A 4843-nucleotide genomic window follows, 5' to 3' on the forward strand; every position below is an offset into this window, starting at 1 on the left:
CAAGCGGCGGCCTGGGTTCGATCCTCAGTACTACATACAAAACAAAGATGTTCTGTCTGCCAATAACTAAAAAATAAAAAAAATTATTAAAATTCTCTCTCTCTCTCTCTCTCTCTCTCTCTCTCTCTCTCTCTCTCTCTCCCCCTCTCTCTTTTTTTTAAAAAAAAAAAAGAAAGAAAAGACATTTCTACCCTTGTACTATTTCTTTCAAAACAAGAATTGTCCAATTTCATTCTCATGGCCACTATGAAAAGCTCTGCTGGAGAGTAAGTCAATGTAGAAGGGGATCTATTCAGATGCTAAGATAAGATCCATTATCTTCACTTTAAAGATAAGAAAACTAAGGCTCAAAGTTAAAAAACAACCATCCATTAATTTGCATTTCAAACAAATAAGTCAGGCACTGCACTAGGTACTAGAGATCAAATGTTGAGCTAGATAGCTAACCGGTCCCTGCCCTCAAATTGTTTCCATCTAGCAGAAAAGAGACTATTGATGCATTATACAAAATTGAAGGGGATCAGAATACGCCACTTTGGCATAAGGATTATTTTGAGCTGAAGGCAACTGTGAAAAAGCAGACTACAGGGAAAAAAAGCACTCTTCCTGTCCCTTATTTGCTTAAAAACAGGGCATACAAGTCCCTTTATGAAGGATTCTCCTTTCCCTCTCTTCTTCTAAGAAGGGAAGAATGACCCTTAGTTACTAGGGATGTCTACACAGCAAACCTTAGTAACATCACTCTTATCTTCCTTTAGCTTCCCTCAAATATTTACCTTCTTACAATGTACTGCTCCCAGAAGTTCAAAACGCTGTTCCTTTGCCTTGTCACTTTTCCACAAATTTATCTCCCTGTGTTAAAATGGTATATAGGCCTCCAGTTCTGTCCAACTCTTTGGGGTTCCATTTCATTTCATTTTCTTGAAGTGCCCCATATATACCTTCTTTTTTTCCCCCCTGTTAATATGTATTTTGTCAGTTTAATTTCTAGGGCCCAAGTTACAGAACTTGAGAATAGAGGAAAGAGTTTTTCTCCCTTCTCTTCAATGTCTTCCGGCACTCAGTCCCATCCCTTTCTGCTTCATTGAGATGATAACACAACTCCTGAGTGGGTGGCAAATGAGATTTCCCCAGGTCTGGGCTCCACTCCCAATCCTTATCTGCTCCTTTCACCCGAACCTGATTTGTCATCACCCTACCTGCTTTATTTTGTGAGATGAGGTTAGAGATCTCAATCATCTTCCTGGTAAGTATTTTGCAGGCTTCTTGGCAACATCTTTCAGGGTCATTAGCCCAAAGCAGCTGCCCAGTGTTTGCATTTCATCAATGTTGTGCTAATGTGACTCAATCAAAGAAGCCAGAGGGAGAGTCAGTTTCAAAGAGTGTTTTGCTTATAATACAATTACTTCATGATGCAGACAGTGCCAAGGTTTGATGATTTCTGGGAAATGACAAATATCTCTAAGGAGGTTGTCACTTTGTTGGGGGGATGGGGTTACCAGAGATTGAAATCAGGGGCACCCGACTACTGAGCCACATTCCTCGTCACACACACACACACACACACACACATACATTTGTATTTTATTTAGAAACTGGGTCTCATTGAGTTGCTTAATGCCTCACTTTTGCTGAGGCTGCGTTTGAACTCTTGATCCTCCTGCCTTAGCCTCCAAACCGCTGGGATTACAGGCATGCGCCACCGAGCCCAGTTTAAAGTCAGCTTTTTAAGCTCTGTTCATCCAGGGTATGTTTCCATATTCATCACATTCAGGTGCAGATTTTTTATTTTCTCCCCAGTACTGGGAATTGAACCCAGGGCTCAAGAATGCTAGGCAAGCATTATACCACTCAGCTACATCCCTAACCCTTTTTATCTTGAGACAAGTTCTCTCCTAAATTGCCCAGACCAGCCTCAAACTTGTTATCCTCTTGCCTCAGTCTCCCACATAGCTGGGATTACAGGCAGGGTCCATGGCCTCCAGCTCAGGCCCAGAATTTACCTTAGCTCATAGTGCTATGTCTCTATCCTAAGCTTTTGCTATCAAAGGACCAATAGAAACTACTACTATGATTAAAATGGATGTGAGAGACAGAATGACAACTGATAATGCCAAAGTGTTTGTGTGCTTCTTGGAATGTTGGGGAAACAATGAAATTTGAAGAATTCTTCTAAGTATTGCAGAGAGGGCTTTGCCACACCCTAATGTTGGAGGCTCAACAAATATTGCTGGAAGCTAAGAGCCCAGTTGTATCTTTCGGGTCCCTAAGCACTGGGTGACAGATATAATCCAGGTATGGCTTAGGCTCACCTGCTTGGATGTCAGGTATGTTTGGTCACTTGAGCACTTTGTCCCAAAGTCTACTCCACCTGTAAAGTGGCAGTCCATCTTCCTTCAGCTTTTTGAAACTCTTGGGGTGAGGCATTCTATGAGAGTGAACTAGAACTTTCATCCCTGGCTGGGATACAGGTGTGTACAGATATGCTTAGGGACTTGGGGAGGATAGGAAGGTTGGTTGTAAGTGAAGCTGTAGGGAGGAGAATGGAGATCTGAGGGACAAAGCTTGGTGACTACTAAGGAATAGGCAAAATGGCCAGACTCAAGACCTGGGTCTTCAAAAAACTACAGCTTAAAGGCAGCATATCCCAGCCACCATTCCTCCCACCAACCTGGCCTTCCATCCCAGAGTGACTGTGACTTGGTCCTGAACACCTCTAGAGTGGAGCTTACCTGGGAAGGGCCGTGTGTGAGAAGGAGGGGGCCTGCCCTATTCTAGGAGAGATGAACTAGTGATCAAGAGCAAGTGGTGAGGGGAGGCCAGCAGAGGCAGCAGCTGCAGCTGTACCCCCTCCCGCCCAGCCTCCCTCCACCTGCTCCGGGTTGCTTTTCCCCTTTCTCTTTCTCCTCAACTCCTTCACCCCCTTTCCCCTTTGCACTCTGACCTCAGGGGGTGGGAAGGCACTCACCCTCTGGCCTGCCCCCCTGTTTGGTTCCAACCTCCCTGCCTTTCTCTCCCCACCTGCTCCTCCTTTCCCCCTTCATCGGGTAGTGCCTGCAGTTTTTGACTTTCACCCCCACCAGTGACCAAAGACTGGAACACTCAAAATACAGCTCCCCATAACATTGCTCGACATGGGCACTGATGTAATTGAAAGTGAACTAAATGTCACTCTTACGTGTGTCATCCAGCTACTTATGCATGGAAAGAAAGTTGGCAGTATCCTTGGAAAGAAAGGAGGATCAGTTAAGAAGATGCAGGAGGAGAGTGGTGCATGTATTTTTTTTTTACATTACAAAGCTCTTGACATATCATATTTCATACATTTGATTCAAGTGGGTTATGAACTCCCATTTTCCCCCCCCCGTATACAGATTGCATCGTTATACAAAATTACATATAAGAGGAGGTGAAGGAAAAGGTGGGGGGAAACAAGGGAGAGAAATGAAGTACAGTAGATGGGATAGAGAGAGAAGATGGGAGGGGAGGGGAGGGGAGGAGGGATAGTAGAGGATAGGAAAGACAGCAGAATACAACAGACAATAGTATGGCAGTATGTATAAAAGTGGTGCATGTATTGACATCTCAGAAGGGAATTGTCCTGAGGGAATTATCACTTTGACTGGGCCGGCTAATACCATCTTCAAAGCCTTTGCTATGATCATTGACAAACTGGAAGAGGACAGCTGTATGACCAATAGTACAGCTGCCAGTAGACCTCTGGTCACTCTGAGGCTGGTGGTGCCTGCTAGTCAGTGTGACTTTCTCATTGGAAAAGATGGTTGCAAGATTAAGAAATACAGAGCGGACAGGTGCTCAAGTCCAAGTTGCAGGGGAAATTCTCCCCTATTCAACTGAGTAGGCCATCACTCCCCAATCATCACTGAGTATGTCAAACAGATCCACGTGGTCATGTTGGGGTTCCCCTGGGAGGGCGTGACCATCCCGTATAGACCCAAGCCATCAGGGTCTCCAATCATCTTTGCAAGTGGTCAGGACACAGGCATGACAGTTCGAGCTTTCCCCAAACCACCCCATTCATGTGCCTAAACCCTGACCTAGAGGGACCATCTCTAGAGGCCTATGCCATTCAAGGACAGTAGGCCACTCCACAGCCAGATTTGACCAAGTTGCATCAGTCTCATTTTCTTATGACACATGGCAATACTGGATTCAGTGCAGGTTTGAATGCGTCTGCTCAGACTATTTCTCAGGAACTCACCGTTCCAAATGACTTGATTGGCTGCATAATTGGGCATCAAGGCGCCAAAATCAATGAGATCCATCAAATGTCTGGGGCGCAGATCGAAATTGTAAACCCAGTGGAAGGATCTACTGATAGGCAGGCTACCATCACTGGATCTGCTGCAAGCATTAGCCTGGCTCAGTATCTAATCAACGTCAGGCTTTCCTTGGAGACAGGTGGCAGGAGGAGCAACCAGAACAATGCAGATTCATCCATCATTCCTTTCTGCTGTTCAGCACTGTCCATGATCCATGACGCATTTTGTAAATTTTCAGTTTCTATGTTCTTTATCATCCACTTGTGATTTTTTAATTAAAGCATTTTAATTCCTTTCTCAAAAAAAAAAAAAAAAGCACAAATAGTGAGGATATTAACCCAGCAACTTCAGAGCTCAGGCAGGTGAGAATTCCTGGGCTGTAATGAGTTCTCACAGGCCAGTGAAGGATGCAGAGGTGTGGACAGGGCCTTGGGGATGCTGGAGCAGACTGGTGGAGGCAGCATCAGTGAGTGGGCGCCGATGGCACAGAGCAGAGCAGCACAGTGGCAGCCAGAGAGGTGCTCTGGGAGCTGCCAACAGACACATCTTCCTCACCCACC

The 4843-nt window shown here is 45.1% G+C and overlaps 1 pseudogene across 1 annotated transcript; it reads left to right on the plus strand.

Annotated features, from left to right (window-relative positions):
* Positions 1-3134: 3134 nt before the first annotated feature.
* Positions 3135-4550, plus strand: LOC308649422 (poly(rC)-binding protein 2-like; annotated as a pseudogene). The gene is made up of 2 exons: positions 3135-3276; positions 3575-4550. The product of its transcript is annotated as a poly(rC)-binding protein 2-like (transcript).
* Positions 4551-4843: the final 293 nt, after the last annotated feature.

Source organism: Spermophilus citellus (genome assembly GCF_964194105.1).
Source record: "Spermophilus citellus genome assembly, chromosome: 5".
NCBI classification, from domain to species: domain Eukaryota; kingdom Metazoa; phylum Chordata; class Mammalia; order Rodentia; family Sciuridae; genus Spermophilus; species Spermophilus citellus.